At 41.2% G+C, this 27,218-nt stretch overlaps 1 protein-coding gene and 1 long non-coding RNA gene across 3 annotated transcripts in view; one reads left to right on the forward strand and one right to left on the reverse strand.

Moving 5' to 3' along the window:
* MAPRE2 (microtubule associated protein RP/EB family member 2) overlaps nucleotides 1–27,218 on the reverse strand; it is a 186,612-nt gene that overhangs the window by 117,267 nt on the left and 42,127 nt on the right. The window lies entirely within an intron of this gene.
* The window catches only part of LOC129636240 (uncharacterized), a 53,385-nt gene continuing 42,190 nt past the window's right edge, over nucleotides 16,024–27,218 (forward strand). Inside the window, exon 1 of the long non-coding RNA XR_008706824.1 lies at nucleotides 16,024–16,320. This is a non-coding gene — a long non-coding RNA (uncharacterized LOC129636240). The remainder of the gene's footprint in view (nucleotides 16,321–27,218) is intronic.

Raw genomic sequence — 27,218 nt, forward strand, 5'->3', positions numbered from 1 at the left:
TCTAGAATTAGAATCAAATGGTTTACAACACAGATGGTAAGGATAATCTCAAATAAGGGGGGCATTTTTCCTATTCTATAGTCTCCTTTTGAACTATATTTTAATAATTTTATTTTCTAATTTTTCCAGTGAATGCACAGTGTACAAGTTGATTCCTTCATCCATATCTCAGCTTACATGATTATTTTTTTTAATATATAATAAGGATCCAGTTCTGACCTAAGTCTTAACAAGGTACATCAGATAAATATCTAAGTACAAGAGATACAAGTACAAGCCTCACATTGCACAATGAACCAAAAGGGCATGAGAGTGTAGTTACTGCTACAAAGACAAACACTTCCTCCTCCTATTTCTGTTACTTGACCCACAGCTGTCAATTTCCCTACTAATTAATTCCCCTTTGCAAAAGCGTCCCCTTTCTTTGGGGACAGGCTGAAGTTAAAAGGCAGAGTCTACAAATCAAATATTTAATGTTTTCAGCCCTCTCACTTGGGGCTCTAGAGGATAGCTTACTTTTCTATGATCCCATGTTTGAGTAACAGGTCACATAATTGGTATTATCATAAGGACTATGTTTGTCAGAATTTGAATGTATTATTATTACTCATTCCACCAGGTAATTTCATGTTGAGAACTCTCCCACTGTTCCGAGGCTGTTCTTGAAGGAGAGGACTATGACCAGGAATTTGGGGGGATGGGCTGAATGGGGAGTAGTAGTCAGGCAGGTGGAGGAGGTACCTAAGAACCCTTGTAAATCTTCCACCGGGGCAGCTCTGAACCACAGCACTGTAAAGGGCCCCAGAGAGGCCCCAGAGATTTGTGATTACCCTCCAAGATGCAGGGGTAACAGGGGTAATAATTTGAAAATATTGAACAGATGTGTTTTCATTCCCCTCCCCATAAATCAGGTTACCTGGCAGCCATCCTCTTGTTTAGCCCCAGGAAGAAGGGGAGGGCACATTCCACTTTGGGAGGGAGAATGCTAGGATACACGGGAAGCACAGACTCGGCAGGAAGAGGGAGGGGAGAGTACCCCCACCCCAAGGCTGAAAAGCAGCAGGTGAAAGTGAGCAAAAGCAGCATCTCCCATTTGCAGCTCCCTGAAGGGAGTGTTAGAGAGCTTTTGGCTTTGTTCTCAGCCTAAGGGACTTTCTTGCGCCTAAAGAGGCAAACGTCCCATTTGGGACCCTGGGAAGAGATGGCTTTTAAAGAGGGTCTCCCCAACACCTTCCTTCCCAATCAAGCTGCAGCCTCATCACACTAGAAAAGTCAGTGGTTTGGTATGGTGAGGTAGGACCTAGGAAAGAGGAGGACATCTAGAAGACGGAATATCCACCCAAGAGATGGAGTGCTCCAAAGATGGACTGAACCGGAAGAGGCTATACTGTGAACTGACAATTTTAAGTAAAACCTTTCGTTTCCCGTCTCCCTCAGCAGGGAAAAGAGAGTCATACAGATTATAGAAAAAAGTAAACTAAAATGTCTGTGTGCATCTGACTGTGGTTGAGGTTTTAGGTACACAGGTATACCAAAAATAAAGTATGTGCAGACCTAAATCTCCAGCTGCCCCATGGAGAAATGGCTCCTCTTACCAAGCCCTGTGGACTGAAGCTGGGGCTTTGACAGACCTGGGTCCCCAGCTTGGTTTCACCACCTGCTGGCTATTTGACACTAACAAGTTACTCTGCATCTCTAAGGTTTAGTTTCCTCATCTGTGAAGTAGGTGTAATAATACTGGTTTCACAGTGTTGCTGTGAAGGTTACATTACATAATACATTATATCTGAAGCAACCGACACAGTGTTGGGCCTGTAACAAATGCTCTTTAGTGGTAGATGCTATTTTTAAATAATAAGTTAAGCATACTCTAAAATGTTCATTCACTTAACACTTATGACTGGATTTCTTGCGTACTAGAAGCTGGTAAAACAAAAAGAAAAGTCCCAGGCTCTGTACTCAGGGAACTCAGAGTTGTGGGGGAGCAAGATAAAAATATTTACAATTATGATACAACATGATGCCCTGATAATGGTATCAGACAGGCTGATAAAGGGCCACAGAAGATGAGGGAATGGAATTCCATTCCATTCAGAATGGAAATTGAAATAGGCCCAAAAAGTTTCCCCAAGGAGCTATTACCTAAGCCTTGGATGAGTAATAATCATGGCCTTTTTTGTTCACTTTCTCTGTGCTAGACAGAATACATATATGTGCTCAGTTGTGTCCAACTCTTTGCGACCCCAAAGACTGTAGCCTGCCAGACTCCTCTGTCCATGGGATTTCCCAGGCAAGAATACTGGAGTGGCTTGCCATTTCTTTTTCCAAAACAGAATATAAGATCCCTTAGGGAGCGTTCTTCAACTGTTTTGTTCACTACTATATCTTCAGTGCTTAGAATAAGGCCTAGCATGCAGTAGACACTACATGAATACATAATTCATTTATTCAACAAACATCTGATTTGATTCTCACAATAACCCTAGAGGTAAAGTTGAGGCTCAAATAGTAAATGCAACTTATCCAGGATATCTTGGCCCCAAAGTTGACATGCTTCTCCACTAGGCTGTACTGTCACTTAAAACAGGAATGGCAGGACTTCCCTGGTGGTCCAGTGGTTAAGAATCCACCTTCCAATGTGGGGGATGCAGGTTCAATCCCTGGTCAAGGAACTAAGATCCCACATGCCTAGGGGCAACTAAACCCATGAGCCACGAGAAGAGCCCATGCACTGCAACGAAGACCCAGCACAGCCAAAAAAAAAATTTTTTTTTTTTAATTTTTAAAAATTAAAAGAGGACTGGTAGTGTAGAGGGGGAGACTAAGGGCTCCTCAAGCAGATATGGTTAGATTCACAGGTAGGAAAGGGTGTGATGTCTCAGGGAGACAGCAAGTTGTTTAGTGGGGATGGAGAACAGAGTATATGGTGGCAGGGGCCAAGGTGGGATGCAGGAGGGGCTGTGGCCAAGCTAAGAAGCTTGACCTTCACTTTGAAGATGTTTTGGAACAAAAAAGTGCTTGAGGAAGGAACTTCATGGTGATATTTGCATATCAAGAAAGTCTGATGTTACAGTAGTACAGAAGACACATTGGAGATGAAAATGCCTCAAACAGTGACCAAGGCCTAAACTTAGGAGCCAAGGGGCTGCAGAACCAAGCCCAGATTTGAGATATTCAGAGGGAATAACTGCCATGATTTGCCGGACTAACTGATTGCAGGCATGGATGTTTATAAGGATTAAGGGTGGGCTGTGAAGGAGAAAGATATTTCAAGTGAATCCTAAGCTAATGGCTTAGGTGACCAAGTGGATAATGGTTACCATTCACCAAGATGGAAAATAACAGATTGAATTGTCCTCTGGAAGAAAGAGTCTCCTAGTGTGTTTTGGACCTAGAGAAGTGCCGACAGGACATCTGAGTGGTGACAACGAGGGGTCACCCGGCTTCACACACAGCGGGTGTTCACTATGTATTCTTTTTTAAATTTTTATTGAAGGATAATTGCTTTACAGAATTTTGTTGTCTTCTGTCAAACCTCAACATGAATCAGCCATAGGTATACATATATCCCCTCCCTTTTGACCCTCCTTCCCACCCCACTCCCCATCCCACCACTGTAGGCTGATACAGAGCCCCTGTTTGAGTTTCCTTGCTGCTGCTACTGCTAAGTCGCGTCAGTCGTGTCCGACTCTGTGCAACCCCATAGATGGCAGCCCACCAGGCTCCCCCGTCCCTGGGATTCTCTAGGCAAGAACACTGGAGTGGGTTGCCATTTCCTTTTCCAATGCATGAAAGTAAAAAGTGAAAGTGAAGTCGCTCAGTCGTGTCCGACTCCTAGCAACCCCATGGACTGCAGCCTATCAGGCTCCTCCGTCCATGGGATTTTCCAGGCAAGAGTACTGGAGTGGGGTGCCATTGCCTTCTCCCTGAGTTTCCTTAGCTATACAGCAAATGCCCATTGGCTATCTATTTTACATATGGTAATGTAAGTTTCCATGTTACTCTTTCCATACATCTTACCTTCTCTTCCCCTTTCCCAATGTCTGTTAAGTCTATTCTCTATGTCTGCTTCTCCATTGCTGCCCTGTAAATAATTTCTTCAGAACCATTTTTCTAGATTCCATATATGTGCATTATAATACAATATTTATCTTCCTCTTTCTGACTCACTTCACTCTGTATAATAGGTTTTAGGTTCATCCACCTATTAGAACCAACTCAAATATGTTCCTTTTTATGGCTGAGTAATACTCCATTGTGTATATGTACCATAGCTTCTTTATCCATTCATCTGTCGATGGGCATCTAGGTTGCTTCCATGTTCTAGCTATTGTAAATAGTGCTACAATGAACAATGGGATACATGTATCTTTTTCAATCCTGGTTTCCTCAGGGTACACTACATATTCTTGAACAAGGGAACATGTGGGCCTTTGATGTATATGTTCGACTTGGAGATACAGATGATCTGCAGGAAATGATCTTATGGGTGATCACTGAAGCTGAAGATGTGGATGCCCTTCACTCAGGGAGAGAGACAAGGCCTCGGATGGCACTCTATAAAAGCTGAGTGGTGAAGAAGCAGCCTGCAAAGAGATGGGAAAGGGTTTTGCCTGATGGAGCCAATCCTAAGAGGCAGTGGTTTCACTGAGCCTAGGGGAGAAGTGGGTATCAGAGATAAGGAGGTGACTCTAGGGCTGAACATCACAGGAAGTTTGAATCAGATAAGAGCAGAGAAGTGTTGACTGGATCTGATAAGGCATTCTCAGGTAATTTTTTTAAAGAGGTTGAATTTCAGATCAGACCCATCAAGGATTACTGAAGAAAATAAAGAAATCTTCAACAAATAGAGAAACCTTCATTGTTAGCAAGATCGATAATGAGGTGATATTACATTAAGGATCATAATATCAGCAACTAACTAGCATCAGCAAGTATTTGCACTAAAAAGCTCTCATTAATATTAGAGGGGCTGATGTGTTCATTAATGAGCACTTGTTAGGCACCAGATGAACCGATCCTGCCTTGACCCACCCTCCCCTCCAAAAGGCAAACAAATATTTCAGATGCATGTTTGGAGAGCAGGATTACTAAGGCGGATCCAGCAGACACAGAGCCAGAGCAATGAGCAAAAAAGGAAACCAGCCGCTGTCCCAGTCCACAGGCCCAATCAAGGAAGATGGAGCTGGGCACCAACCCAGATTTTAATTTTCCGAGCTCCTGGGTTATAGCACAGCCCCATTTCTCTTGAGAGTTAGGCCAGCAAGCCCCGATAATTGCATCTTGGCAGAAATCATTGTCTCTCTACTTCTCCAACATGTGAGATTCATCTAAAACAGGGACTTTGCATTGCCTTGGTTTTGAGAAATCCACCAGGAGAGAAGATATGAAATCATTAACCAGGAATCCCAATTCCATCCCCTACTCATCACAAATGCCTTTTCTAAGTTCAAATGTGTTCACTGAAGCTGATAATCACTGCTGTCAAAGGCATTCACAGATGTCACACCACCTTCGATGGGGGGGCTTCCTTAGATTGTTATCACCCCTGAATACAGACAGAAGATTCCACTTAGCAGTCACCACTGCTGCCCTGGGACAAGTAATTTCTCCTATGTGTATGTCTTGGGATTTTCCAGTAGGGAATGGCAGGGACAGGTTATCAATCGGTAGCTTAAAACATATTCCACACCCAAATGGCAGTAGTGAGTAAATACATGATTGGCTAGCCAGTGGTGCTGGCCCTGAATTACATTGGTGGCATAGAGAGTGGTTCTTGCTTGTTACTTTAACCCTGAAGCATAGAAGATTTTATTCATTCTTCCTTTAGATCTGATGAGAATTCTATAATATGCCTATGCCTCCTGACTTTTAGTCATACATAGCATTTTAAGAAAAGTTGGTAACTGTTTCCCACCCCCCCAGATGAAGAAAGTCCTCCTTCAACACAAACCTGAACAGGTAGGCTCCTCCAGGACTGACTGTGGAAGTTACGTGTCTTTGCAGGTTATTTATCAGCCACACTGATAGCTATGCCAATGTGCTCACAAGGCAGAATTTTACAAGTCTCTTTCCTCTTTGCTAGTAAAATAGTGCGGTTTCTGTAATGTCAAAACACAGAAGGTGCTGCTGCTTAAGAGAAGATTTTCTGTGTGTTGGAATTGCTTTCTAATTTGCTTTTCCTTGGATTTTCTCAAGGTTGGACTTAATTTTTACAGAATAACTCATAGAACATGATGGGAACTCAATTTACAAACTTGCAGAACATTATGATTTCTGTAATCAATCAATCAAATCTGTGCAATGTGAGGTTTCAGTCTATTAAATAAAAATGTGCTTTTGAATTATACCATCTGGTTAAATTTAAGAGCTTTAAATATGTTTTATATAAAAATACAATGTGAGAAATGTTATAATTGAAGAATGTATTAAGTATCACCAGAATATAGAAAAGAAAGCAACCTTGCCTAGAGAGACAGGGCAAGCTTCACCAAGGTAGTGATATTGGTATTGGGGCTCAGTCAGTCAGTCAACACATTTACTGAGAACCTACTGTGCGCTAAGAATGACAGGTGCTTGAGAGACAGAAATTAACAAAAGTTAGCAAAATTCTCTGCCCTTGTGAATCTTATACTTGAGTGTATTTTGTGGGGTGGGAGGGTAGTTGTAGATGAGGTCAGAAAGATCACAGAGGGACTAGCTTGTACAGAGCTTTGAACAGCCATTGTGAAGACTTTGGCTTAAACACCAAATTTAGAAGCCATTACTTAGTAGTAAGGTTCGCAATGTCTATTGACACAGACCTGGAATTCTCTCCAACAACAATCACAACAAAAACAGCAATATCTAATGTTTATTGGGTACTTTTTAAGGACCAAGTGCAATCCTCACAGAAACTTATGAAGAAGGGGCAATTGTACATCTCGTTTGTTGGAGGAGGCAGCCAGTTAAATAATTTATCCAGATCATCAGCTAGGAAGTGGCAAAGCTGGACGTGGACCCACCTGCCAGGTGTCCAAGCCAGCATTCTTATTCACGAACTCAGGCTGCCTTCCACTAGGGTCTGATAAAATCTGGGTGCAAAAATGCAGCATCTAGGGATGAGGCAGCAGAAGGATGTAGAAGCAAGAGAAGGTAGATAGCTGTGCTGAAGGCAGTTCAGTCTAGGGAGCAAGGAGGTAATGGTGGAAAAGTGCAGAGGCAGAGAAAACAGCTCGGGGGGTGGGGCCGGGATGAGAGACAGGACTGGAGAGCAGTATTCATGGGTTGAGACATGTGGAAGGAAAGGAGTTGTAAATTATGGTTAGGAAAAGGAAGAGGGAAGGGGAGGGAGAGAGACCTGAAGATTAGGGGTTAACAGTGTGTGTGATTAATAGGGGAAATGAATTTTCTTCCCCTTTTTTATAGCAACTAACTTTTTTTTCCTGAGTAAGCCTCAGCTATCAATATACACTTCTCTCATATCTTTGGATGGGAGAGGAGACCATAGGCATTTTTTGCTTTTGTTTCCAAAGCTAAAATCTGTTTTCATTTTCATTAGGCTAAGACTGTGATAATTCAACGGTCCAGCTCTAGACAAGCCTCTTTGAATGTTCTCACTGAAATGTGTCTATGCTCAAGTTCATGCAATTCCTTTATTTCCTGCCCCTATTTTATTTCCACGTTTGAACAAAACACATCTTGTTGAACTGACTGGGTAGCACAACTGAAAAGGGATAAAAACCTTCTCGGGCTCAGTTGAGTGGCAAAGGAAAGGCAGTCATTTAGCAAATAAATTATCTTCCAGAAGGGTCACGAGCTTTCAAGAGATGATTTGCTTAGGGCTCTCAAAAGTCAATGGACCCACAGGGCTTTATTTCTGACTTTGATATTAACAAGCAGCAACAGAATAAAGAGACTCCTTAATATAAATACAAAGCCAAGTTGGAAGGATGGGAAGACAGGAGTTCAAATCATTGGCCTACAGAATTTCACAGCCACTCGGGACCCAGGCCACCAATGACAGGGGCATGGGGAGGGAGGGTCTTCCTGAGTCTGGGCCTTCTCCATCAAGGCGGGTGCACACGGGGGCGAACCATGGCTTACGGGTGGCTCCTCAACAGCGTGTCAAGGGAACATGAGGCCAACAGCTGGGAAGCAGTGTGAGTAATGGAAGAGAAATTTCCCCATTTCTGACCTCATCCAAGTAAAATTTTTAAAAAGAAAATTAAAGAAGCTTGCTTCATTAAAAGATAGAGAGAGAATGCAACTGGAAATCATGAAAAAATAATTAAGGTTCCATCAGAAATGTTTTAATTAGCACTTACGTTCTGTTTACTCCAGAGCTCATAATGCCACATATCTTCATATCCTCAATTCACGCTCACTATTGGATATGAGCATGAGGGGTCAAGTGACAGAAGATAGTACATGAAAGCATAAAGGATCGCCTTCAAGTAGAGTCTATTTAATTTCTATGTGAAGGACCCAGACCCTTAGCAAATCCAAACGGGTCCTACTCTTAACAGACAGGGAGCCACAATGAGTTAACAGTCAGCTGAGAGAGCTAGATCGATTCTTGCAATTAATTGCTCACATAGCCTACTTTTCACACCCTCCCCCAAAGCCGCATCTCCAGTCTGTCCGGTGAGGATGGTATCAGCCTTCAAAGAGGCGGCAATGGAATCAATGTGAATGAGACATAATGGTACGGTGTGCAAAAAGCATGTCTAGTGCATTTTTATTATTTCTGTCTTCCTCTCCTTCTTCTGGGAACTACTCCTTCAAACCTTGTGATTCTAGTAGAGCTTGCCAATTATAATATTCCATCCTCCTGGACCTAAAGATTGGTTCAGAATTAGGTCTGTGACCCAAGCCAGGCCACTGAATAGATCTCTAGGATTTAAAAAAAATTAGAGCTGCAGTGTGTATGCGTTTGAGGAGGAGTTAAGAGATGGTATCTTCCTTACTGAAGAGAGCACTTGAGAATTAATACAGTATATTGTTAGGCAATAAAAATAACAGGCATCCAAATCAGAAGGGAAGAAGTAAAATTGTCACTATTTGCAGATAGCATGATATTGTTATCTGCATGATAGCATGATACTTGACCACCAAAAAACTGTTAGAACTAATAAATTCAGTAAAGTTGCAGGATGTAAAATCAATATACAAAAGCCTGCTGCATTTCTATACATTAATAACAAACTGTTTAAAAATACAAGCCTACTATAATTGCATCAAAAATAATAAATAAATGAATACATTTAGTCAGGGAAGTGAAAGATGTGTACATCAAAAAGTATGATAAAAGAAATAGAAAGAATTAAAGAATACACAAATAAATGTAAAGATATTCCAGGCTCATGGATTGGAAGAGTATATTAAAATGTCCATACTACCCAAAGCAATCTGCAGATGCAATGCAATCCCTGTCAAAATTCCAGTGACATTTTTCACAGAAATAAACAATCCTAAAATTTGTATGAAACCACAAAAGATTCAAAATAACCAAAGCAATCTTGAGAAAGAAGAACAAAGCTGGAGACATGCTTCCCAACTTCAAATAATATCCCAAAGCTATAATAATCATGGCATGCTACAGTCCATGGGGTTGCTAAGAGTCAGACATGACTTAGATACTGAACAACAACAAATAGTAATCAAGACAGTACAGTATTGGCATAAAAACAGATTCAAAGATCAGTGGAAGAGAACATATAGCCCAGAAATAAACACATACATATACAGTCAATTAACTTACACAAAGGAGCCAAAAATACACAATAGGGAAAGACAGACTCTCTTCAATGAACAGTCTTGGGGAAACTAAGTAGCTACATGCAAGAGAATGGAACTACATCATTATCTTATGCTATAAATTAAAATTAACTTAAAATGAATTAAAGACTTGAACCTAAGGCCTGAAACTATAAAACTCTTAGAAGAAAACATAGGCAGTAAGCTCCGTGACATTATTCTTGGCGGTGATTTTTTTGAATTTGACTCCAAAAACAATGGCAACAAAAGTACAAGTAAGTGAGACTGCATCAACCTAAAAGACTTCTGCACAGGCGAGGAAACCATCAACAAAATGGAAAGGCAACCTTCCGAATGGGAGAAAACACTTATAGATCAATATCCAAAATGTATACAGAACTCACACAGCTCAACAGGAAAAAAACAAGCAGTATGGGTTTAAAAAATGGGCAGAGGATCGGAAAAGACATTTTTCCAAAGAAGACATACAGATGACCAAGAGGTACATGACACAATGCTTGACATCACTAATCATTAGAGAGTGCAAATCAAAACCACAATAAGATATCACCTCACTCTTGTTAGAATGGCTGTCATAAAAATAAGAAAGTGTTGGTGAGAATTTGGAGAAATGGGAACCCACGTGCACTACTGGGGGAAAAGTAAAACTGGTGCAGCCGCTATTATAGACAGTATGGAGTTTCCTCAAAAAGTTCAAAATAGAACCACCATATTTCGTGCATGCTAAGTCGCTTCAGTTGTGTCCTACTCTTTGTCACCCCTTGGACCATAGCCCACTGGAATCCTCTGTCCATGGGGTTCTCCAGGCAAGAATACTGGAGTGGTTTGCCATGCCCTCCTCCAGGGGATCTTCCTGAAGCAGGGACAGAACCCACATCTCTTTCCGCTCCTGCCTCACAGACAGATTCTTTACTGCTGAACCACTGGGAAAGCCCCAGAACCACCATGTGATCTAGCAATTACACTCTGGATATTTATCTGAAGGACACAAAAAAACTAACCCCAAAGATATGTGCATCTCCATGTTTACTGAAGCATTATTTACAGTTGCCAAAATATGGAAGTAACCTAAGGACTCATCAACAGATGAATGGATAAAGAAAACTGGCATGCACACACACACACATTAGCCATAAAGGAGGAGGAAACTTTGCCATCTACAACATGGATAGACCTGTGGGCATTATGCTAAGTGAAATAAGTCAGACACAGAAAGACAAATGCCATTTAATCTCAATTATCTATGGAATCAAAAAATAACAACCACAAATCCAAACTCATAGACACAAAGAACAGATTAGTGGTTGCCAGAGGTGGGGGGTAAGGGGTCTGTAAAATGGGTGTAGGGTGTCAAAAGGCACAAACTTTCAGTTGCAAAATAAATAAGTCCTGGGGATGTAATATAGGACTTATTTTATGTGTAATAACGATGCACATAGTTAATAATACTGCATTGTATATTTGAAAGTTGCTAAGAGAGTATATCTTAAAAGTTCTCATCACACTAAAAAAGTTTGCAACTGTGTGGTGATGAATGCTAACTAAATCATGTCATAATATGTACAAATATTGAACTGCTATGTTGTACACTTGAAACTAGTATGTTATATCAACTATATCTCAATTTTAAAATAAAGTGTAGCATAAATTTTACATTTACTAGATTTTGCACAGAAGTGAAAAGTAGTCATGGTTTGGATTAATATAGACCTGGATTTGAAATCAGATCAGGTTGATCCAGTTACAAGTTGAGTAGCCTTGAACAATCACTTTTCCTAGCCTCAGTTTCTTCATCCATAAATTGGGGTACTAAGATTTACAAAGCAATATTTTGAGATATAAAGCTCTAAAAGTTCCCACTTTGTCCGCTGGGACTATAATTTTTGACATTCTTCCCTTCCAGAGGTTGGATCTATTTCTTTTCCCCTTGAATCTGGACAGGCCCTGTGGCAGCTTTGAGCAATAGATTTTGGTAAAAATTATGCCAACCAGTTCATAGTCTAGACCTTATAATGACAGGCAGCTGCTGTCTTGGTCTCTTGGAAGCCAGATGCCCTGTAGGAAGGAAGTTTGGCTACCCTGGGACTACCATGCTGTGGGAAGGACAAGCCCTGTGGAGAGGCCCCAGAAGAGACCATGGGGAGGAGGGAGGAGAGTGACAGTGAACCTGCAGAGTCCCATGCCTCCTTCAGATCCAGCCACGTCAGCTAAGGCTGATCCACTATGTGGATCAGAGATAAGCTGCCCAGCAAGACCTTCCTTAATTCCTGATTCATAAAACCATGAGCTGTAACAAAAATGGTTAAGTTAATGAAGTTTGGGGGTAGTCTGTTACAAAGTAATAGCTAACACCATCCTGTTGATTCTCTATTTCTGCATAAGGAGTCACCCCAAAACTCAGCTGGTTAAAACAACAGCAATCATTTTATTATCTCCTGTTATTCTGGAGATGGACTGGGCTCAGCTAGGTGGTTTCCAGTCTCTCTCATACAGTTGTAATTAGAAGTGGCTGACTACTGAAGTCATCTTAGTACTTCCTCGGTCTCACGATTGGAGGTTGATGTTTCAGTTGGGACCTCAGCTGGAGCTTTGTTTTGGTTGGGACCTCAGCTGGAGGTCTGGCTGAATACCCACACAGACTCTTCATGTGGGCTGGGCTCCCTCACAACACGGCAGCAAGGCAGAAGGTGACGGCAGTTTTTCGTCTTGTCACAGACCATAACTTGGTCAGACTTCTCTGGTCAAGGCAACCAGTTAAGTCAATCAGGATTCAAGAAGAAGGGATGTTGATTTCACTGATACACTCAATGGGAGAAATGTCAATATCACACCATAGGGAAACACGTGGATATAGTGTGGCAGCCAGCCTTGGGAAAGGCGTTCGGCCACACAGACCGTGCTTCACTTTCTTACCCCCTGTTTCCTCAGTATGGGGTTGTTACAGCAGAAATTCCAGGGAAGAAAAGAATCAGGGCTCAAGTACTCAGTTTCAAAATAGACTTTTAATCCTATGGCAGACAGGATAACACAAACTGAAGAAGTTCATGAAGCACAAAAGTCTGATTTTCAACGATCAAAATTTCAAGACCCTTGAATAACTCAGAGCCTAAAGTTTATGCCATTAGCCATCAGACCCTGTGACTAGTTGGAAACATCTGAGGTGGAGGCTGGTGAGCATCCCTAAGAGAAATCCTGTCCTCTCTCCTTTCCCCAGCCTTACCCCAAGCCAGGTTGGGGATTTATAAATAGAGGGAAATTATCCATTTCCTTAAAAAAAAAAATGTTTTTTTAAGTTAAAAAAATTTTTTTGGCTACACCACAAGGCATGAGAGTTTCAGAAAAACATCTATTTCTGCTTTATTGACTATGTCAAAGCCTTTGACTGTGTGGGTCACAATAAACTGCAAAATTCTGAAAGAGATGGGAATACCAGACCACCTGACCTGCCTCTTGAGAAACCTATATGCAGGTCAGGAAACAACAGTTAGAACTGGACATGGAACAACAGACTGGTTCCAAATAGGAAAAGGAGTACATCAAGGCTGTATATTGTCACCCTGTGTATTTAACTTATATGCAGAGTACATCATGAGAAATGCTGGGCTAGAAGAAGCACAAGCTGGAATCAAGATTGCCGGGAGAAATATCAATAACCTCAGATATTCAGGTGACACCACCTTTATGGCAGAAAGTGAAGAACTAAAGAGCCTCTTGATGAAAGTGAAAGAGGAAAATGAAAAAATTGGCTTAAAGCTCAGCATTCAGAAAACTAAGATCATGGCATCCGGTCCCATCATTTCATGGCAAATGGATGCGGAAACAGTGGCTGACTTGATTTTTTGGGGCTCCAAAATCACTGCAGATGGTGACTGCAGCCATGAAATTAAAAGACGCTTACTCCTTGGAAGGAAAGTTATGACCAACCTAGACAGCATATTAAAAAGCAGAGACATTACTTTGCCAACAAAGGTCCATCTAGTCAAGGCTATGGTTTTTTCAGTGGTCATGTATGGATGTGAGAGTTGGACTATAAAGAAAGCTGAGCACCGAAGAATTGATGCTTTTAAACTGTGATGTTGCAGAAGACTCTTTGAGAGTCCCTTGGACTGCAAGAGATCCAACCAGTCCATCCTAAAGGAGACCAGTCCTGGGTGTTTATTGGAAAGACTGATGTTGAAGCTGAAACTCCAATACTTTGGCCACCTAATACTAAGAGCTGACTCATTTGAAAAGACCCTGATGCTGGGAAAGATTGAGGGCAGGAGGAGAAGGGGATGACGGAGGATGAGATGGTTGGATGGCATCACCAACTCGATGGACATGGGTTTGGGTAGACTCCGGCAGTTGGTGATAGATAGGGAGGACTGGTGTGCTGTGGCTCATGGGGTTGCAAAGAGTCAGACATGACTGAGCGACTGAAATGCACTGAACTGAACTGAACAAGGCATGTGGTATCTTAGTTCCCTGATCAGGGATTGAACACATGCCTCTTGCATCAGACATGAGGAGTCATATCCACTGTACCTCCAGGGAAGTTCCCAAACTGTCCTTTTTCATACCCGGAGGCTTGAGGGATGACAAAGCCACACAGAGGTTCCTGACTCACTACAACACAAGGACAGGAGGGGACAGATGCCGGTGAAGGGTTTGGGGTGACACCAATATTTCTGCACAGCTGCCAAATATTTCTGGGGAGGAAGGGAGAACATATCTGACCCCACGCGGGTAGGGACAGAAAGATCAGCAGAAAAGAACAGGCCTGTGTACTGACCAGCCAGTTTCCCTGAGGACAGCTGCCATGAGAACAACTCAAAAAACATCAAATCTCCCCTCAGGTTTCCAGAAGAACCTCGTAAAACTGTGGTGTGGTGTCTACAGTCCTCGCCGCATTCTCTCACTTACTCCAGAAGGCAGAAGCAGAAATTAGGTTGGTGCCACTGGTTTGGACAATTTACAGCGCGTTTAACCAGGAAGATTCTCCCCTACTGCGCTCCCTCTCTTTCCACATCTTCTGCTTGAACTGGACCCAAATCTAACACTGAGTTCTGAGTTCTCAGCATCTGCCCACCTTCTTGCCCCGTCTCTCGGATGTAGTCATTTACCTGTTCATTTCACAACATGTTGCATGTGCCCCTCCTTCTCCTCTCCCACTCCTGACACCCTACTGCAGACATCACGCCTGGCTCGAGACTCTGTACACGTTGTCTTGCTTCCTGATGCTCCTCTCCGTGCTTCTGACAAATCGCCATGAGATCTATCTTTCCGCCCTTCTTTTTCAAAAACCTTCAGTGGCTCCTTATCGCTTTCAGGATGAAAATTCCACGTTTTACTTTTATTACTTAAGGCTCTGACTGTTATCCTTGGAAATATGTCCACCACCACATACGGTGAGAGTGGAATTTAACCTGGTTAACTTTAACTGGAAATGCTAGTTCTGCCTTCTGGTATCAGCAGAAAAAAGACTTCCTCTGCATGAAATTAGCATAGAAGCATGTAAATGTTCTGATGGTGAATCCTTTACAAATGTTCCTATAGAAACAGATTTTTCCATCTGATTATCGTATTGGACTAGGTTCAGTGCGACTGCGAGACCTTGAAGCTACCACTTTAAAACAACTCAGCTGGCTTCATCACAGAGCTCAGAAGAGGAGAGAAGCTTGGTCAGATGAATTATGATGTCAATGTAACCATATCTGAGCTGTCCTTGCAGAGTCCCTATCCATCCAAGGCAAGGAGAGAGAGCCAGGAACATTCAGCTACCGCCATCTCACCCTCACAACTGCTCTGACTATTCAGATTACATCACCAACATCCAAATCATGGCTTTCAGCAAATCAAAATATCAGCTTAAAAAATTCATGAGGCCATTATTGCTGAGAAGAAATAAAGAATTGTGGCGTTGCTGTTTCCTACCACTGGTGAGAACAGTTTCAGTTCCTCGGAGGATAAGTTCTGAGGCTAGATGACAGGTCCAAAAAAGGTCTCTCTGGCTGGTCACTTACATTTGGACACAACCTGTTGAATAGCAGTCTCATATTCTGCACGCAAAACATTCAACTCAGGGCGAAGTAAATCCTTCCACAAATGGCCTCCTCCCACATTTGCAATACTTGGGGAGAGTTCCTGAAGTTTGGACAGAGAGTTGTGGAGCAGAGCCAGTAAACTTCACAGCGGTTATGAAACAGCTGCAAATCCATGCTTATGTCATGCTTTGTACAAATACTACATTAAGGACACTCAGATCAAGAGAAGAAATATGGCTTTGCTAGTGTTAAAGCGAGATGCTTGATTTCAACTCAGAAGGCTTTTAAGAATAACCTCCAATGTCTCCTAATTATGTGGTTCTAAAATGTATTATTAATCTGGATTACTTTTATTTTCTCCATTTTCCCTCCTCCAAGCCAAAGAATCATTTCCTTCCATCCTTTAAATTCATCACCTTAGCCATTTACAAGATGGAGTGAAAAAACCCAACTGCAACCCAAAACAAAAAGAAGCTGTCCAAACTCTCAGAGCTTCTTCACACTGATTTTATCTGGAAAAAGACAGTGCCTGATAGTGGTAAGTGATGCTGCTGTCCATAATATTGCCTGTCGTATAAAGCAATACACCACCTTGGCCTTCCTAGGTGACTCAGTGGTAAAGAGTCTGCCTGCAATGCAAGAGATGAGGGTTGGATCCCTGGGTTGGGAAGATCCCCTGGAGAAGGAATGGCAACCCACTCCAGTATTCTTGCCTGAGAAAACCCATGGACAGAGGAGCCTGACAGGCAATAGTCCATGGGGTTGCAAAAGACATGACTTAGCGACTAACAACAATATAAAGAAAGATACAAAACTTGCTGAAGAGACCTTTTCCTGATTCCTTTTGAGTGTCAGTCAGGCAAATGTAAGAGCCAGATTTTCTGCATGGTTTTGCACATGATTATAATTCTCTCTAAAACGGGAAATGGAGGTTAAGTGAACTTTTGGATCCTGCCTCACAGATCTTACTTAGTAAATTTCATTAATCTCGAGCTTCTTGTTTCCATTTGCTAAAGAAAAGCAAGTTACGTGGTTATCGGTAGAACTGAAGTATGTTTATTTGTATACAATGCTTTGTTCTACTGCAGTCTGAAAAATGTGGCAATTATAGTCAAAAGCTTTCAGTAAATAATTGCAGTGGATACTCCACACGTGAGGGGTGAGGTCAGAATGTGAATGAAGAAAGAGAGACCTGGAGAGTTCATAATTTACAAAGTGATTTGAAAAGATCTCTGTCCTTCCCAGCTTGACATTAAGTAAGGGTTTAAAAACCTTTAGTAAATAGGACCAAGCCCAGGCAGATGCTAAAATCCCAGTTCATGATAGCAGAGCAGGATTAGAAACTTGTTGAAAACTGAACAAATATTCTGAGTCCTGGGACTCTGAGAGCTTCTAATGTAACAAAATGCGAGCACTTTCTTTCTGCCACAAATCAAATCACTGAAAGAAATATGATAGAGCCAGTACACACTCCACCTGACACATCAATTCTTGGTTGTCCATAGGAAAGTTTTGACCAAAAAGTGATGTTATTATTCACTACTGCAGCCTATTTTGGCTCTTTAGTATAATATATTTGACATTTATGATTAAATAAAAATATTTGAGTTATATTCTTATGATAAATATTTCACCAGATTATAAATATCACCAAACAAAATGCTACATTTTCACTTTTCAGCTAGCCTGGAGACATACAACTGGGTGAGAAACAGCAAGGTAACAGTAAGTTTAAAATAAGTATATTATCCTGGGTACCATTTTGTTAGTAGCTTCAGTATATATTACCTTGTGAAGGGTGAAAATATTATATATCTTTGCTTCAACTCCTTTTTAAAAACCTGTCCTGTTCAAATAACCACCCAACCATCAAATCCTATCAATTCTTCTCAGATTGCCTCAACTTTTTGTTTGTTTGGGTTTTTTGTTGTTGTTGTTGTTTCCACCAAATTCATATCACCTGAGAGGTAGAGAAAAGTAATAGCTTCTGGGAGTCTTCCTGGCTAAGTACTTTCTTTCCAAACCATTCTCTCTCTCTCTCTCTCTCTATATATATATATATGTAGGTAATTGTAGTTTATAAAAGTAGTATATACATGTTTAGAATCTGAGGACTACAGAATATATAATATTAAATGTGCAGTTAATTTTTTAAAAACTATACTTAATTCTTGTAAGGTCACAATTATATCAACATAGTATCTATTTTCTACTATAAAAGAAATTCAACATACTTCTATTAATTTTCTTCTCTCAATTACTGTTAATATTTAGTTATTCTAGTGGTTACCTTTATAACTTCAAGCCCTAGTCTTGAAATTTCTTGACTCACTCTAAGGAATGTCACCTATTGATTCTTCGTTTTACATTTCTTCTCAGCTTTCCTCTTTTAATTTGCATCGTTTTACCATTATGTCTCCTTTGTCCTTTATATTTGCATTATGTTCTATGACTGTAGTTAAGGCTCCCTTGTTTTGACTATAGATTTGCTTTTAAATTTGAAATCTAGGAAATGGCATTTATGATTATGCAATTTCTTATTCTCTCCAAACTCAAGTGGTATTACCTTTTGTAGAGAAATAAATGTCATTATATCTTGCAATCACAATAATAATATAATATCAAGATCAAATGAATCTTTTCTTTCTACAGGCTATTAATTATTCCAAAATATGCCTCATATTGAGAGTGAACTTGAATTTTTAACAGATAAGTTAAATATGTAGATATGTTCTCTATATCTCTATATTTCTATACCTATATAGTTGTTTTTCCTAGAGATTTTAATTATTTTTGGGGATCAGAATAAACATATATCTTATAAAAAAATACTCAGATTCTAAGCCTAAATACATATAATAGAATGACCTTTTTTTTTTCCTGCAAGACATTCATCATGGAATCCACTATCTAATTGGCACCAATTGCTTTAATATTACTGCTGGCATCTTGACATTTCTTGTAACTGGACTCTTCCAATATTAGTTCCATAGTTTTTTGGCTGTTAATGTAGTCTTTATTTTATTCTCTTATTTTCCTAGACTACATCTTCAAGTTGTTTTGTTGAGAGGCTAAGAGAAGTTTTAAAGTAAGAAAATGTCTATTTGCTTTCATACTTTATTCATAGTTGGGCTGAGTACAGAACCATAGTTCCAAACTCAGTCCCCTCTGAACATTGAATGCATGGGTCCACTGTCTCCCAACCTGTAGTATCAGGTATCAAAGTTCATGCCATATAGGCGATCACTCTTCTGTGGGTAATCCTCTCAAGGTCTGACATTCTCAGTGTCTAAACTCAGATGCTCTAAGTCTCTTTTATCCTGAAATTTCACCAATGTGGGTTTGGGATTTTTATTTTACTCAACAGTCAGTGGCCTCTCCTAATCTGAATTGTTATGTCTTTTTTCCTCTCCAATGTCTTTATTTTTCCTTTAAGGACTCTTTTTAAACAATGGTGGAACTTTAGGATCATCTTTCCATATCACCAATACTGTTTTTTACCTTTTCTATCTTCTCATGTTTGGCTCTATACTCTGGAATAGTCTTTAGCTACATTTAGGAAGTCTTTCTCTTGACTTTCAGTTTGTAAGAACTCATGTTTTCTAACTGCTTTGTGTCCATAACTGCTCTTCTTTTGAAAAGATGGTAGTGAAGTTTAATGGATGCAATACTTTTCATAGTGTCTAAGGAGAGTAATTAGATTTTTTCATTGTCTTCTTCTATTCTCAGAATTATTTTATTTGGATTATAATAATTCTGTGAATCATTTCATCTGTTTTTTATTTTTATTTAGATTAAAAAAATTAGCAAGCAATATAATCCTATTTCTTTTCATCTTGTAGATGTTTGTCAATTTCTGGTCCTCATTCATGTTTCCAGAATGGGCATGCCTTTATTCTTTCAAAATTGTATTCAGTTAGCCAAAAATTTGTTCGGGTTTTTCTGTAAGATGGTATGGAAGAACGCAAACAAACTTTTTTTGCCTACTTAATATTTCAGTTGAAGATGTGGAGAGAGGAGAAACAACTATAGAGACTACCATCTTAAAAACTCACTTTCTTATAGAGTATTTGCATTGTCTTCAATATTTCCTACTATCTAAAATGTCAAACTTACATAATTTAGTCTGGTATTTGGGACTGGATGCAGTTAGATCTCAGCTTGTCTTTCTTCTTAATCCTCCATTTATCATATTTAAGAATCAGTCATTCCCCTGCCCCACTGAGCGGGGTTATGCTCTGTTTCCCTGCATCTTCTGACTCGTGCCTGTAATGTCCTTTTCCTTTTTTTTAAATCTACTCACATTTTACAAAGGTAGGTTGGGCTCAAAGTTGCCTTTCTGAAGTCTTTATGAGCATCCTAAGATGGCCAAAATCTGCATTACTTAAAAACATTTGAGTTCTGTGTAAATGATTGTTTTTTGAGTCAGCAATGTCAGTTTTTTTCAACCAAAATTTTATCTGCCATATTTATTCTGAAACCAAAAATAATTTTACCTAAGTGAATCCGCCTGCAAGGCAGGGGATCCCAGTTCAATTCCTGGGTCAAGAAGATCCCCTGGAGAAGGGATAGGCTACCCATTCCAGTATTCTTGGGCTTCCCTTGTGGCTCAGCTGGTAAAGAATCTGCCTACGATGTGGGAGACCTGGGTTTGATCCCTGGGTTTGGAAGATCCCCTGGAGAAAGGAAAGGCTGCCCACCAAGTATTCTGGCCTGGAGAATTCCATGGACTGTATAGTCCATGGGGTTACAAAGAGTTGGACACGAATGAGCGACTTTCACTTTAATGTTCACTTTCAAGTAGGATAAACTTTTAAAGGCAAATGTTTCATGTTTTGATATCTTACTAAACAATTCATGCTAAGCTGCTTCAGTTGTGTCCTACTCTGCAACCCTATGGACCATAGCCTGTCAGGCTCCTCTGTCCACGGGATTCTCCAAGCAAGAATACCAGAGTAATCTCAAGTCTCCTGCATTGGGAGGTAGATTCTTTACCGCTAGTGCCACCTGGCAAGCCCTACTAAACAATAAACATATCAAACTGTTGATGAGATGCAGCTTAAAAAAATAGTCTGCCTGAGTTAGGCAATTTTCATTATAGATTGTCTTGATCAGGACACAAGAGTGGTTAGACATTCTTATTTCAAGAAAGCTGTGTAGAATTGTTATGCCTGGATGGAGGCAACAATATCATTACACAATGTTCCAAGCGCTCAATTCATATTTTTTGACAGACCAAGCAAAGTTTCTAAGCCAGACACTGGAAAAAGATGTGCTTATGGTTCAGTCCAACTTAGAAGCCAAAGTAATGTTTCGTGAGTAGCATTACCTCACACAGATCTGAAAGATCTCTCTCCCCAAGAGCGAAAATAAAATTAGCGACCAGAATCCCATGAGAGAAACTCTACCAGGCAGATATTCTATAGCTTAGTCATTGCCTTGAGAAATAACAGAATGACACATCAGTATTTGGAAACATCATGGTCCAGTTAAGGCTTGACACCATATCCCAAAGCAGACATATGAAGTATTGGAAAATAAAATATCCTCATGTCCCAGGGTTAAGTCCTTTAGGCAGGCACTCTGAGGCTTATTACTACCTTGGCTGTTCATGTTCCCTAATATGGTTGACATCAACCTGATAATCTGTGATTCATTTGAATGGCTTTCTTGAAGACTCAAACGTGACTAACTTGAGAACAGAGACAAACACGTCAGTGCATGCATTTTAAGCAGAATGATATTTGAAGTAAGATATGCTGAAAATTTGTCATCTACAAGTCACTGGGCAGCCTGATCCCAAGCCAGTTTTATAGTCTGTACAGAATTCAAGAAGCATATGCATGCATGCTAAGTCGTTTCAGTCATATCCAACTCCTTGTGACCCCATGGACTGTAACCCGCAAGGCTCCTCTGTCCATGGGATTCTCCAGGCAAGAATACTGGAATGGGTTGCTGTGCTCTTCTCCACAAGAAGCATATATTAAGTAAGTAATGTCTAGGAGTCTGCTCAGTCATGTCTTGACTCTTTGTGACCTTGTGGACTCTAATCCACCAGGCTCCTCTATCTATGGAATTTTCCAGGCAAGAATACTGGAGCAGGTTGCCACTTCCTACTCCAGGGAATCTTCCCAACCCAGCAGAATGCATCTCCTGCATTGGCAGGCGGATTCTTTACCACTGTACCACCTGGGAAGCCCCCAAAGTCTGGGAGAGGGGATGATAGTTAAGATATAATGCATTGTCTACTGCTCTTGAGAATATAATGTTTGGAAGTTAAAAATACATATGTGAGGTGAAAGTCACTCAGTCATGTCCGACTCTCTGCGACCCCAATGACTATACAGTCCATGGAATCCTCCAGGCCAGAATACTGGAGTGGGTAGCCTTTCCCTTCTCCAGGGGATCTTCCCAAACCAGGGATCAAACCCAGTCTCCCACACTGCAGGCAGATTCTTTACCAGCTGAGCCACAAGGGAAGCCCATACATGAAACATTTATTTAAAATCCAAGATACTATCCAATCAGAAATTCCATAGTATTATAACTAGTATTCACAAGGGATGTGAAAACACAGAAGAATGAGACTTCCAGTTAGGGGTATCAACCAACCAGTTATGATCTACAAGTGTAAAACCTTCTAAAGTTAGTTTTGAAACAGACTCCACACATCAAACAGGAGGGTTGGAATAATAATGGTAAGCTGACTTTAAAGACTTGCATAGATATTAATACTGCAATCATGAGAGGATGTGTGGCAGCATGGAAACTGATCATGACAAAGTGAAATAAAAGGCAGTATCCCAAAGTATGCATAGGGGTTCCCTGGTGGCTCAGCCATCAAGAATCCACCTGATCAGTGCAGGAGATGCAAGTTTGGTCCCTGGATCAGGAAGATTCCCTGGAGAAGGAAATGGCAACCTACTCCAGTATTCTTGCCTGGAGAATTCCATGGACATAGGAGCCTGGCGGGCTACAGTCCATGGATCTCAAAAGAGTCAGACATGATTTAGTGACTAAACAAAACAAACAAAAGTACTGCACAAGGTATGCTTACAACTATGTCAAATTACATGAAGGAGGGCATTTGTAGGATATAGGTAGGATTATAGGTGTTTGCTTTTTATGATTTCCACTATTATTATTATTTTCAATAGCAGAAATTTTAGAAATGCTATAGAAGAAAATATACAAATAGACAGGTTAGCAGGCAGGCAGCATTTGAACTGCAGGAAGTGTTTGATTAGATGATAGTAAGTGATCTAACATACCTCTCATAAAACATATCATGAAAGAAAGTGAAAGTTGCTCAGTTGTGTCTGACTCTTTGCAACACCATGGACGGTAGCCTGCCAGGCTCCTCTGTCCATGGAATTCTCAAGGCCAGAATACTGGCGTGGGTTGCCATTCCCTTCTCCAGGGCATGTTCCCAAACCAGGGATTGAACCCAGGTCTCCCACATTGCAGGTGGCTTCTTTACCATCTGAGCCACCAGGGAAGCCCAAGATACATCTTAAGTTATGCAAGTATCAGGAAGTTTGAGACTTTGCCACGATGGTGACCAAGATGCTGGGACCTGTCTTTATTTCTTGTCATTTTTGTCCAGATGATCGTACATCTATGACACTAATAGTTGTATTTCCATGGCGAGGTGCCTACAATTAACACAACTGAAGTGGCAGGGTGCAAGCTGGGCAAGAGAGGTGGAATACAGGTACAACTTCTGAGATAATCGGACCACACACACACACTTAAAGTCATTTGCCTCCTATTGCCTCCACTCTACTTCCAGTCCCACCCTGAGGTGTTCTGCTGCTGGGGTAGTTCTTAGCATGAGCATCCGGCTGTGAGTACTGCTTGTGGAAATGACTTTGGATTCACACCTGCCGGGATTCTCATCTTGCCTCTACCACTGACCAGCTCTGTGCCTTGAACAAGCTCGTCATCACTTTGAAACTCCATTTCCTCCTTTCTAAAAAAGCATAAGCAAGTTTCATGGCAGACATCTAAAGATGAACAAGATGGTAATGAGTGTGAAGCTGCTGGCAGAGTATTTGTACCCACTTGGCATTAAGTTTGTTCTCTCCCCACCATTTTCCTTTGTACACAGGACTCTGGTGTTCAGGTATCAGAGGCAGAATTCAGGCAGAAATGAAGGTGACTCCCCCTTAGCAGTAGGTTGTTTGCAGAGCTTGCTCCCTCCCCTATGCTTCGCCTCCCATGCATTAGCATCCCGACTTGATGGCAGGATGAGATTAGGCCAGACTTGCTTGGACATTAAAGATCAGAGTGAATTTCCTGGGTTGGCTCTATTTATAAACTGTATTTAAAACTTTGGTCCTGTCTAATCTGGCTTTTATTTATTTGTTTGTTTTGCCATGAGGCATGTGGAATCTTAGTTTCCTGGCCAGGGATAGAACCCACATCCTCTGTGTTGGGTTCTCTGTGTTGGAGGCACACAGTCTTAACCACTGGGCCACCAGGCAAGTCCCTAATCTGCCTTTTAGAACTGGCTAGATCTCTTCACGGAGAAGGCAATGGCAACCCACTCCAGTACTCTTGCCTGGAAAATCGCATGGACAGAGGAGCCTGGTGCGCTGCAGTCCATGGGGTCGCTAAGAGTTGGACGTGACTGAGCGACTTCACTTTCACTTTTCACTTTCATGCACTGGAGAAGGAAATGGCAACCCACTCCAGTATTCTTGCCTGGAGAATCCCAGGGACAGAAGAGCCTAGTGGGCTGCCATCTATGGGGTCACACAGAGTTGGACACTACTGAAGTCACTTAGCAGCAGATCTCTTCAAGAAAATTAGAGATACCAAGGGAACATTTCATGCAAAGATGGGCTTGATAAAGGACAGAAATGGTATGGACCTAACAGAAACAGAAAATATTAAGAAGAGGTGGCAAGAATACACAGAAGAACTGTACAAAAAAGATCTTCATGACCCAGATAATCACGATGCTGTGATCACTCACTTAGAGCCAGACATCCTGGAATGTGAAGTCAAGTGGGCCTTAGAAAGCATCACTATGAACAAAGCTAGTGGAGGTGATGGAATTCCAGTTGAGCTCTTTCAAATCCTGAAAGATGATGCTGTGAAAGTGCTGCACTCAATAATGCCAGCAAATTTGGAAAACTCAGCAGTGGCCACAGGACTGGAACAGGTCAGTTTTCATTCCAATCCCAAAGAAAGGCAATGCCAAAGAATGCTCAAACTACTGCACAATTGCACTCATCTCACATGCTAGTAAAGTAATGCTCAAAATTCTCCAAGCCAGGCTTCAGCAATATGTGAACCGTGAATTTCCAGGTGTTCAAGCTGGTTTTAGAAAAGGCAGAGGAACCAGAGATCAAATGGCCAACATCCGCTGGATCATGGAAAAAGCAAGAGAGTTCCAGAAAAACATCTATTTCTGCTTTATTGACTATGCCAAAGCCTTTGACTGTGTGGATCACAATAAACTGGGGAAAATTCTGAAAGAGATGGGACTACCAGACCACCTGACCTGCCTCTTGAGAAACCTATACGCAGGTCAGGAAGCAACAGTTAGAACTGGACATGGAACAACAGACTGGTTCCAAATAGGAAAAGGAGTACGTCAAGGCTGTATATTGTCACCCTGCTTATTTAACTTATATGCAGAGTACATCATGAGAAATGCTGGGCTGGAGGAAGCACAAGCTGAATCAAGATTGCCGGGAGAAATATCAATAACATCGGATATACAGATGGCACCACCCTTATGGCAGAAAGTGAAGACGAACTAAAAAGCCTCTTGATGAAAGTGAAAGAGGAGAGTGAAAAAATTGGCTTAAAGCTCAACATTCAGAAAACAAAGATCATGGCATCTGGTCCCATCACTTCATGGCAAATAGATGGGGAAACAGTGGAAACAGTGTCAGACTTTATTTTTTTGGGGCTCCAAAATCACTGCAGATGGTGACTGCAGCCATGAAATAAAAGATGCTTACTCCTTGCAAGGAAAGTTATGACCAACCTAGATAGCATATTCAAAAGCAGAGACATTACTTTGCCAACAAAGGTCCGTCTAGTCAAGGCTATGGTTTTTCCAGTAGCCATGTATGGATATGAGAGTTGGACTGTGAAGAAGGCTGAGTGCCAAAGAATTGATGCTTTTAAACAGTGGTGTTGGAGAAGACTCTTGAGAGTCCCTTTGACTGCAGGGAGATCCAACCAGTCCTCCCTAAAGAGATCAGTCCCAGGTATTCTTTGGAAGGAATGATGCTAAAGCTGAAACTCCAGTACTTTGGCCACCTCATGTGAAGAGTTGACTCATTGGAAAAGACTCTGATGCTGGGAGGGATTGGGGGCAGGAGGAGAAGGGGACAACAGAGGATGAGATGGCTGGATGGCATCACTCACTCGATGGACATGAGTCTGAGTGAACTCCGGGAGTTGGTGATGGACAGGGAGGCCTGGCGTGCTGCTATTCATGGGGTCACAAAGAGTTGGACACGACAGAGCGACTGAACTGAAACTGAACTGTCCAATACAGTAGCCACTGGCTGCATGTGGCTACTTACACTGAATTAAAATGAAATAAAGTTAAAAATGCATAAAAATGTTCCTCCATCAAACATCTCAAATAATCATTGGGCACATATGGCTAGTGGCTACCGAATTATCTGGCATAGAGAGAACATTTTGATCACTGAAGAACAATTATAACTCCACTCTGGGTTCTGGGGGTATCAGTGGGAATAAGAAATGTCATAGGCTTGTATATTTTGGAAATGAATCCTTTGTCAGTTGTTTCATTTGCTACTATCTTCTCCCATTCTGAGGGTTGTTTTTTCACCTTGTTTTTTAATGACGTTCAGCCCAAGAAGATAAACTCAGATAGTGAAGCAGGGTAGAAGAAAAACACATTTCTTGATTAGGGGGAGTCAATATACACAAGCATTCTAGGCACGAGCCCATGAGAGACATCAATAGCATTCTCTCCACATACCACAAGCCACTTGCAAAAAAACTGTGATAAGATACGTCAACTTCAGTAACTTAAGTGACATTTTTGCTAGCAGAAATGAGCACTCTTAAGCAGATCCTGGTAGTCTGTGCATAAGGCAGAAATCTATAGGGATATACAATTTGTTAAAGGCTTGCCAAGCAGTTCGGAAGTTTTATTTTTTCACACAAAGGCAACACAAGTTTGTGAATGGGAGATGAGACACCCAACGACTTGGTACACAGTCCAAAGTTTCATTCTGAATCAATTGCTAATTAAGGGTGGCACCCAATAACCTATTCTGTCAACAGGGGGCCCTGGTGAGTTAGTTACAATCACTGTACAAAGGTCAAACTCATAAACCGAACCGTATCTGCAGCTCTTAACCCAGTCACCGGGCGCCTGCAACATTTTCAAAAGAATACAGCATTTGCCCCACTTAACGTAACCCTACTGTCCTT

The sequence above is a fragment of the Bubalus kerabau genome, chromosome 21 (assembly GCF_029407905.1).
Source record: "Bubalus kerabau isolate K-KA32 ecotype Philippines breed swamp buffalo chromosome 21, PCC_UOA_SB_1v2, whole genome shotgun sequence".
Classification (NCBI taxonomy): domain Eukaryota; kingdom Metazoa; phylum Chordata; class Mammalia; order Artiodactyla; family Bovidae; genus Bubalus; species Bubalus kerabau.